The 10709-nt window shown below is 48.1% G+C and overlaps 1 protein-coding gene across 1 annotated transcript in view; it reads left to right on the top strand.

Moving 5' to 3' along the window:
- Window positions 1–6006: 6006 nt before the first annotated feature.
- LOC135908902 (uncharacterized) overlaps window positions 6007–10709 on the top strand; it is a 636710-nt gene continuing 632007 nt past the window's right edge. The window contains exon 1 of the mRNA XM_070532480.1: window positions 6007–6907. The gene's annotated coding sequence lies outside the window, so the exon portion shown is untranslated. The remainder of the gene's footprint in view (window positions 6908–10709) is intronic.

Here is a 10709-nt window from a genome sequence, read left to right as displayed (position 1 = left end):
AAATCTGATCTCTTTCTTGGCTTGGTTTCTTAATATAGTGAAGTTAAAGACGGCTAAGGGCCCACCAGGTTTTGCGATGATTTTGTCGATAGTTTGTGTTCGAAGGAAATGGAAATTATTGTTGCTGCACTAAAATATTGAGGAGCCGTTCCACTCTGTAAACGTGGATCCACAGCGAAGCTTTAGCATATCACACAGGGTTATACAACGGTAAATATATTCATTTTCGTCATTTGGTAATGGCAGTGAAGCTTTGTGATTACTGGGATGTACACTGATTGGTTTGGTTACAACCTTAGACATAATCTTGGTCAAAGTTAACTCTATACACGACCGTTATTACAGTTGAATGACTTGGATTGGTGTGTCACTTCAAATCAAACTCTTCTAGCAGAAACTGAGCGAACCATTTCTTGTCGGGTTTTGAAATGCGCAAATTGAAGTCTCCAACGATGACCGCAGGGCTAGTGTCATTACGGATAACCCATGCAAAGAAATTGCGTGGTCAAGAAATTCTTCATATCCCACTTGGGTGTGCCTGGAGATATACGCACAGTGAATATCACAATTGCGTCTTTCGTTTTTACAGCACAGGCATCCATCCCCATAGGCGCTGGCATTGTCCTCTTGCGAGTCAAGAGGGCAAATGCACATACATTTTGTAGCCATGAACCTTACGGGACTATGAGCCATTGCATTTTTTCCTTGCCTACGGGCGTGCGAGTGTTTACGGAGGTATGACCCATTGATGATGATAGTATTTGTTGACGCACACGAAAAATACACGGAACCCTAGCCATATACAGCTTCGCTGTAAAAGAATAAAAAGAAGCAATATCAGCAGAGTTTAACAATTCGCCCGGCTCTTCTAACTCATTCGATTCTTCGCCAATCCCTCATAGTGGGTATGATCCATTCACAAAGGCAAAGCAATCTACTAATTAATCTTCCGGCTCTCAACTCATTTCCTGCAACAACAGTCTTACAGCGGACTCCGCCGTTCTCTCAAGAAGTAATCTTAAAGCGATTTTTTTTTTTCTATAAAAACGTGGCAAGCTTAAGCGAAATGCGAAAACACCCGTGTACTTAGATTTAGGTGCACGTTAAAGAACCCCAGGTGGTTGAAATTTTCGGAGTCCTCCACTACAGCGTGCCTTATAATCATAAAGTGGTTTGGCACGTAAAACACCATAATTAATATCTCATTCGAATAGACAGCAAATTATAAGCGCCGTTTCTTTAGCCAATAATCCAGAATTCCTTGTTTCTCACGTCGCCGTACGCCGGATCCCTTTTGGAGGTCATCTAGGAATTGGTAGGGCTTCGACGGTGAAAGCTGACGTCGTGGTGCTGCAACGCAGCCGGCTTAGGAGCTCAGAACAGGCAGCCACGACCGCGCTCACAAACACCTGCTGCGTTCGAGTGAGGCCTTGAGCCCAGACCCCTTTCGAAGGCTGTGTGAACGCGCTTACGCAGCTTCGCTGCCTTCGATGTCGTCATATTGGCATGCATCTGTGAAGGATATTCCTCGACCTATATCGACCTTGAAACAGAGGATGAGGACGCGGCTTCACGACAATGACACGGTAAAAACGACGGCCCATGAACTGATGGACGGACAGCGCCTTAACCCGTTCCGAGCTCTGAATGCTCTCCCAGTAAAATACGAGGTGGACGCTGGAAGCAGGTATGCATTTGTTACCAATCATCGGATTCACTGAGCAATTACCTTATGGGAAATCTTTCTCGTTTGACAGCCCCTTCGCTGTGGTCTGCACGTCGCTGCGGTCTGCAATGGACAGTAGACTCCTCTTTTTATGAAATGGCTCTCGCATAATGTGAGCTTTTGAATCTGTGCTCTTCTTGCAAAACGGCGTATTTAGCGCTAAAATAGCTTGAATTAACTTGATATTTATCTTACGCTGCAAAGCGGGCTAGCCCAAGACAAGGGTATTTAGAGACCACTGGTAGAAGCCTTCATCCTGCAGCAGACTAATGTAAATAGAGTGATGATGATGACGATGTGATGACTACGAAGAAGAAGAAGAAGAAGAAGATGATGATGATGATGATGATGATGATAGTGGGTTGCCTTTCGTGCGCGATGTTGCGCACGCTGTAGCAAATGCGTTTGAGGTAGTGGTCAACTGAGACGCTTTAGACTAACGCTATGCAGAAGTGTGAAGTTAAGCCATATTGTTCAACTACGCCTCTGGCAACAGCAAACAAGCCATGCTTACAAAAGCTCGGTAGACAGAAGAAACAAAAGAAAGAAAAGAAACGATAAACTGCCTTAAACGTCATGTTGAAATTCCCACGGTCTGCTGGGACATCATTGGTTTTGGCAATGGCTGCGTAAGGCAATTCGCTATACACGATTAAAGAAGATTGTGTTGTACTGAATAACGACAGCCTTGACTAATGCCTCTCTTGGTGCTTTTTTTTTCTCTAAGGGGGGGGGGGGGGGTTAGCTTTGTCGCGAAGTTGGCGTAGTAAAAAAAAGGAATGAAAAGGGACGTCAAATAACCACACAGAAAGGCAACATTTGCGTATCTTTCCTGTTCACGACAAAGGTGCAAAAGGATGCTGGGGAATTCGTGTCGTCACAACGATGATATAAATTGCGCGATTATGGCGCGAGATTCAAAGATAGAAATTCGCCCATTACATTTTCTGCTGTTAAGGTAACCGTCGTCTGCCGAGGAAACGCAGAGAGATGTTCGAAAGAGTAGCCTACATTATAGTGTATTCTTCGGCCTTATTTTTTGTGTTTCTCTAAGTTTCATTGCTGAGGCGGCGGCGCTGAAACCACGACATCAAAGTCAGGTGCCGAATTTCGCTGTACTAAACTATTCTGGTGAACAAGGTATATACCTCAGTGGTCTAGTCCATTCGGTACACTTGAAAATTTAGAGGAGAGCAAACAAAGCACTTAGGTCATGGTGTTTCCTCTTGTGCGTGTTTTGCTTGCGCTCATTTCTGAAAAACAAAACTTGGTTTTATGACGCCTCTAGCGTCACCGCTTGTGGAGGTGGCGGATTGGCTACGGGTGCCATCGTCCCGTTGACTTGGCGCGCGAGAAGCAGCCAAAGAATCTGGCGCAGGCCCTCAGGTAGTGCGACCCAGCTCACCCCGGTGTAAAGCATGTACGAGGGAATGTCGGCGTGCGTGATTATGTGGGGTGAGGATGAGAGGGCAAGGAGACATTACTAGCACGTACCGCGTTAAAATGCTGCCCACAAACCTGACAGGTGTCTATAGATTCGATGTACATATACGCGCTTGCGTGCTCAACTAGTGTTATTTCTCTACCCCCTTTTTCCCCCTTTTCGACCCTTTACCCCCTTCCCCCAATTTGGGTACAGCAAGCAGGACGTGCGCATAGTTTACGATCGCTTTCTTTCCTATCTTTATTGAATTCTCAAATACATTCGTGTCAACCGCGCATGCGCACAACTGCCCTTTTGATATACAACTCGTACGCTCACGTATATCAAACACCTTGGCGTTTTTAAGAAAGCTTGATAACTGGCGTTCAACCCACCGTGGTTGCTCAGTGGCTATGGTGTTAGGCTGCCGAGCATGAGGTCGCGGGATCGAATCCCGGCCACGGCGGCCGCATTTCGATGGGGGCGAAATTCGAAAACACCCGCGTACTTATTAGATTTAGGTGCACGTTAAAGAACCCCAGGGGGTCAAAATTTCCGTAGTCCCCCACTACGGCGTGCCACATAATCAGAAAGTGGTTTTGGCACGTAAAACCCCATAATTAATTATTACCTGCGTTCGCCTGCCTTCAATCTGCTGTCCTCTTAGACTGGCAGCTGAGCGGCCACGTGCACTAAAAAGGATTTTGTTAGCTTACTTGGCCTCGCTGTTATCCTTTGCAGGAACGTTGTTTTTACAGTGATTGTCTGCCGTACAAGTTTGATTGCCCCAACTGTAGTAAGGATGACGCTCCATTCAACCCACCTGTTATCATTTATTTTTCTCGGAGCAAATTGTCGCACGTTTGACGAAAGCAATCAATTTCCGTGAAAGAACCTCCTATCTGGGTGGACACGAAGTATGGCCTGCGGCGCCAGCAAATCATTCTCGGCATGTTTTCTCTCTCTCTCTCTCTCTCTCTTGGCCTCCTTCCCTGGTTAGTCCGTATTGTTTCCATTAAAGAAACAACGAACCAAATCAACGGAAACATACGAGGTGTTCTTGCTTGGGCTCCCATTTTCAATATCACTTTAGCGCAGTAACAAATTAAGGTTGGCTAGTTGGTCAAACAATTAGCAGCCTTCACGCGCGTTTTTGTGTTACATTTAAATTTTGGCGTTCTTAGGCCATGGTTGGGTAACCGAGATGGTAACCGACTGATTGGTTAACCGTAGCAAGTAATAAGTTACGGCAAATTATTCGCTGCACATGCTACTGCCTTACCGCAGTATTTCCGGAACTAGCAAAGGCAGCTGGTAGATTTCAAGAAAAGCAATGTCTCCAAGGTTGGTTTTCTTGTTCGCTAAGAGATGGACTGCGTATTTATTTGCCGTAACGTTATAATAACGATGGTCGCGTTTGATTTGTGTTTTATGATTGTATAATTGGTGCCCCGAATGAGCTGCGTGTTTCAACATCGGTATCTGAACCTCTGTATACAGTAAATGCTTTAACAATTATCACGCATGATGGTGGCAACGCTGCGCATCTGTGCGCGCAGAAAGACATGATCAGATAAAGTTACCGCCGGTATACCGCAATTAACATGACCACACTCGTTCGATGGATTGGTTGTCACATATGGTGGCGAAAACAAAAATATAACAGGGAGTAATTTGGCTTTTCCGATGTGATCGACCCTGCAGTTTGAACCTGAGGATGGGGACATTGCTATATATCCGTCAATTCAGAGAATTCGCTTTGCAGGTTATGAACAGATTGTGTTTACACATTTTCCTTGGGAATGTATCCTAGCTCAGGAGGATAGCTTCAGCGTTCTTCAAAAAATTATGCTGTTTGCAAGGTAAGTATGGCTATTTATTGGGCTGAAGTGGCTGCATATACAGATGACAGTAACTCCTCGTAGTGCATACTCCGTTATTACGTTTGGGAGCCTGGTTAGCACTCTCTGCTGCGAACAGGTGAGCTTGGCGATATTTTTGCACCATCCGCTCACAGGCCTTGAGCCTGTCCCGACCTCAAGAATAACTTTTGTGCTACCATGCACTTGTGGCAGTAGTACGGACGATCGGTTGCCATTACGTACAGCCGCTTAGCCAACAGTGGGCCTGTTTTTGTGCGAGTGGACGCGTGTCTGCAAGTGCGTAGATGTGCGTTTTGGAGCAACTTTCTTGATCCTCAGTGATAATCAATTTCGCAGCAGATATCGCTTACACAAACACTGGTTACAAGTGTGTCGGTTACAAATACTCGTGGACCCAGCCCTCTTCCGTCCTCCGTCCTCGCCCCTTAATACTCCTCGATAGGTGCTGGCGTTTCTGCGCTGACGAGGTATTGAAAGTTCAGGATCCTCGATATAATCGTAGCATCGACGTAAGCTGCCAGTTGCCGTTTCTAATTTACAGATGGTTATGATGGACTGGTAGTAAGTCCAATTGCGTGAGTCTGCGTCGTCACTGCGCATGTGCACATATGTAAGAATCGGTCGTGCTTCCTTGAGAGCGCGCCCCTACGGCGTACCGTACTGCGATTCCGGGACCGATACCGGCACCGTCCATGAGATGACCACCCGTGATGGCACCTCGTACACTGCCGGTGATCGCCGCGGCCCGTGCTGGGAGAGGGGTGCACAGTGCGAGGGGGGGAGGGCCAGCGCGTGGGAGGAGCGGCGAGGGCTGCCTGATGGGGGCGAGAGAAGGGCGTGAAGGGGGGATAGCGGCAGGAGGGCGCATGCGTCCGCGCTGCGCCCGCGACGCTGGCAACGCCGCCGCGGCGCTGGCGGCCAGGTGGCGCCACCGTCCAGCGCGCAGCCAGCGTCGGCAGACGGTCGTCGTCCACCGGCCCAATCAGTCCGGCAGCTGAGGGCCTCCTAGACGGTTGCGCGGTTCCCCCACTCGATTCCTCTGCCGCCGGCGAGCCGCTGTTGCATCGACTCGGCGCCGCTCTTCTTCCGGCCAGAGGGGCAAGAGAGAGTCCACCAGCGTCGGTTTGGAGAGTTTGAGGCGTGGTGTGCACGGGGCGGATCCGACGTTTCTCACAGTGTCCGACGTGGAATTAACCCGACCACTCTTCCCTTCACGCCTGGTACTTCTTGCAACACTTCTCTCTGCTGTAGTGTGAAAGTTTCGGCAGTTATTGGCCGGCTCATTGATCGCAGGACTTGTAGTACCGGCAGCTTAAGCCGAGGCGCCTGTGCCGGACATCGCTGAGGAGAGGTACCGGAACGGCTACCCCAGTGTACGGAGAGAATAATTTGTCCTAGAAATATCATCGCGCTTGTGCAAGAAGAAAATCGGAAGGGACACTCTCTCCCTCGTCTGCGCCGTCAGCATTACGAGATCTTGTATCGAAAGTAATTGCCCAAGTTTGGATTTGTGTAAGAATCACTCCGCCGTTGCGGACGGGACACATCGTCGACAGAGTTCGCCGAAGCGCGTGAGTGAAGAGCCGACGCAAGGGGCCTGTCCTTCCGAAATGCAGAAAAAATAGGAGGATGCGTTTCAGAGCGTACTTCGGCGACGATCGCTCGCCCGGTCGGCTACCGCGCGTCTTGAGCGGCGGACTTGCCGCTGTGCTGGTGTTGGAGCGCCGCCGACGCCTCAAGTGTGAACCCAACCGGTGACCGGGACCCACGCCGCGGTGCTGCTCCCGCTCGGTGCCCGCCGAGCCGGCATCTGTCCTTCACCGCACGTCGGATCGGCAGCTTCCAACCGAACTCACCGCCCAGGCCGTCCTTCAGGTTTGTACGCGCAAAGAGCCCGTGCGCCTTTCTGGCGCCGTGACTCAGAATCTAGAGAGCCTTGATTGGATCGCTGACCGCACTAACCATTACTGCGCACTCCACTAAACGTCAATCATAAAATTAGGAAATTCGACTGTTATAATCTAATTATTGTAACTGCGCTACTGGCTTTGTTTAAACTGGCGCTACTCAATAGTTTTCCGTGCTGGATTATAAGTTCCATATCTCAGTGTTTTTGCGTTCACATTACAACGCAATGTTAAAAAGACAACGGCAGTATTTATGTGGATATCATGCACAAAGCGATGTTGGAGCCGCCCATGAAAGGGCATCTTAGATATTTAACGGCGAACTATGCAACCATGGCTACTTGTTTCAAGCGTGAACGATATTAAATTTTACGTCTTCGGCTTTCTCTGGGCTTCGATGTGCGGCGGGAAGATATCGACGATAAGAGCTGCGTGTCGCATCGAATGGGGCTAAAGTGAAACTGCCGGAGTGGATGCTCCCATAGCTTCTTATACCAGGAAAGCTGAAGCCAATTCTTGCCCCTCCTTCACCTGAAATAGAGCCTTGTCGCGTGATGTCCGCTTACAGATCAAGTGATTTGGCTCTATTATTGTAATGCTAGGCTAATTAGAAAATAAAAGCTATTTGTTCCCAACGAAAATAGTGTTTTTTTTTTCTTAATATCGATGACGTTGTGCCCAATACCAATATGCCAGGATATTCAGATTTCACTCTAAAACCAGTAATACGCAGATACATATCTGTTTGGTAACGTAAGCCATGATTAACCGAGGAAGTTGATCAACTAGCGGGAAGTGGGCGAAAAGCGCTTATTCCGACGTTTTTTTTTTTGTTATCGCTTATTTATAGTTTTGTCGTGCCCTTCCTGTGCGGCTTCACCATCGGGACGTAGTTTGCACTCCAGCAGTTTTCCCTTCAAACTCCCCGGTCGCATCCAGTCGCGGCAGCCGTCGTTCGCCCTGCGCGAGCTCGCGCGGCCGTTGTAGCCGTTGCGCGCTCCGATAATCGCCCGTGATTGTCCAAATAGCGCGTTGTTTCTTTTGTTGTTTTTTTGGGGGGGGAGGGGACCATAATAAGCAAGTCAATCACTCCTAGCCGTGTCGAAAACGTCCGCATATAGCGGAATTTCGCCGTATAATTTCATTTGATTACCGTTTTCACTGGCTTTCGAGGATGCCAGAATTCGACTTCTGTATTCGATTCCGCAACGGATAATTTCATCGTAATTCGCTGTTCATATCTGCGCATACCTTGCAATTGAAGTCGACAGTTGTACGTGATACATCGCTGTGAATTGACTGTGCCTGGCTGTATGTTGGAGCTTTTCGCAGCGACTGTTTCTTGCTTTGGGTATCAGCAACCGCTTTACGTCGCCATTTGCCGGGATGCCGTCGTTCTTATAAGTTCCATAGCGTCAAAGAACCCATAGAGGAAATGTGAGTCTCAGTAGTAAGTTCAGGGCTGCAGTCTCTATTGTACACGTTGCGGCATGGCGGTAACGTCAGGGCGGTTTTCTCTTCCGCGTCGAATACTGACACATCCGGAGCGTTTGACCTTTTTTTTTTTTTAAGAGCCTCCGTTTTCAGTAAGTACGCTGGCGACACTCACTTACGTAACGCAACCACTCATATGGTCGCCTAGATCAAGCCGGTATACACTGGTACGCTGCAGCTTTTCTCTCATGAAGGAAATGTTGACTCCCAGCTGAGTTGTTCAACTTCAACGACACCACACTGAAGTGTTCATCGCTAAGCCATCGCGGATTGTGGCGGCGCCAAAGCTCTTGCTGTTGCTCCCTATGTGCTCCCCTCTACCAGCGGCTCGCATCGTCCTAGTTATGGGCTCATTCTGGGTTCCGTATAGTTTTTGTTTCATCAGCTTGCCTGCGAGTTGCGTCACCTCGGGCGCGCAGACACCGCCTATTTTCGGAATATGAAACCGCGCGGAGATCGCACTCGGCTCGTATTGTGTAATCATCCTTCTCGTTTTCCTTCTGTTTTCGCCCATCGTCCTCGGCTCGCACGAAGCCGAGCCCCCGCTAACGCGGGACGGATGATCGGCAGCGAATAAGCATCGGACTAAAAGAATCCTTACGTAATACGTCCCCCGGTGCGGAAGCGGCAGCTGGCGACAGCCAATCAGAAGAGCGAATGCGCGGGTTCTCATTTCTTAAGCGCTGCGCGTCCCTGTGTGTCAAAGCGCCGTCTACTGGCCCTCGTTCGCCAGGGCGCGCTTCGTTATCGCTTTCCGCGTGAAACAATTCTATGTGGTGGAAATTTAGGCGCACTAGCGTTTCGTGCCATCTTCAGCACCATTAGAGACGGAAAGCACCAGGGCCGGGGCAATGTAAGCACCCTGTCGCAATTTTATACTTCTTCGCGCTTCGTCGTTCGATCCGAACGGCCTTACACGTTATCAGCAGAATCGTCTGGTATTGAGCGATAGATAATGAAAAAACGGTGTAGAGCCGAAAAACCGAATCGTTACGTCTTACCACGACCTAGAACAGACTAATATTTGTAATTTATCGCGGAGTCTTTCTGCGTCCACCAATGCACTAACTACATGCCATATATCCCAGAGATATTTCAACTACTCAGTCAAAATTCACTATTTGTCTGGCATAAAATTTTGTTTGTCAAAAGAAGAGCAAAGATGGGCGGCTCGTTCACTTACTAGCACCGTCATTTATCACTGCTGCCTTTCACCAAACTGTTGCGACTTGATTTGTGCACATTAACATGATTCCTAGCGCAGGTTCAATCGTAAATACGTTTGGATGCGTGAGGCAGGCTTTAAACATGATCGTTTTTGTCTCTTCTTGTAATTTTGAGATGTTAATGTGGCATATGCAAATGTATATAACGGCAGCGCTACAGTGGCTTATTACCGAACAAAGTATACGTTCCCGTATTTACAGCTCGCTGCATGCAAATTTTTCAATGGGTTCAGATTTGTGTGAGAGCCTGAAAAGACGTCCTTGACTGTACGCTTCCTCGTGCCTACGTTCAATGCATGGTTCGTGCTGCACTTCTTACGCTTAATTCTGCTCTAGAAGAGTCTTTGTCCTCCGAACAATAATAGCTCGTCACTGAAAGGAATCTGCGTCGCTCGCCTACTGCCTCTTGTTTAAAGCTCACTCGCTGAAAAATTTGCACCCTCCGAATGACGAGGTAAAGTTGAACTTACTGGATGCGAAGTCGATTGATGTGGTAGGGAGCGCTTAATGAAAGGCTGATTCTGAAATGCCAGATACTGTTCAGACGTCTGCTGCAACACACTTGGCTTCTGCTTTAAAATTCATAGTCCATCACGGTGCACGACCCCGACTTCATAGGTGATCGCTGCTCCTGTTCTTTTTTTATGCACGTATCTTAAAGCGAACGGAATCTTTATTAATTGTGAAGAGTTTACTTGAAGTTCATGTCGTCGTTATGGGTTCTAATGTCTCTAAGTTGCAATCAAAGTGCAGCGCAATCGTGATCAATTGTTTTACAGGTGATAATCATGTGGTCATTGGGTATATGCAACTTTTTTAGGGCGCGAAGACGTTTTCATCGCAGCGGTATCATTTTCAATGTACATCGAGCGGCAGGCTAGTCTACGGTGAGATTTTGATTCTCAGCTATTTCGGAAAATCTTGTGCCTTCGCCCGCGACTTTGTAAGCACCGGGCGTCACCATTATTCGAAAAAATGATACAAAATGCGACATTTATATGAGAGAGAGAGAGAGAAGTGTGAATGTGAACAACAAAGGTGTATCAGAAA

Source organism: Dermacentor albipictus, chromosome 1 (assembly GCF_038994185.2).
Source record: "Dermacentor albipictus isolate Rhodes 1998 colony chromosome 1, USDA_Dalb.pri_finalv2, whole genome shotgun sequence".
NCBI lineage: Eukaryota > Metazoa > Arthropoda > Arachnida > Ixodida > Ixodidae > Dermacentor > Dermacentor albipictus.
Note: the sequence above shows the minus strand (reverse complement) of the source record. Positions and strands in the feature narration are given on the sequence as shown.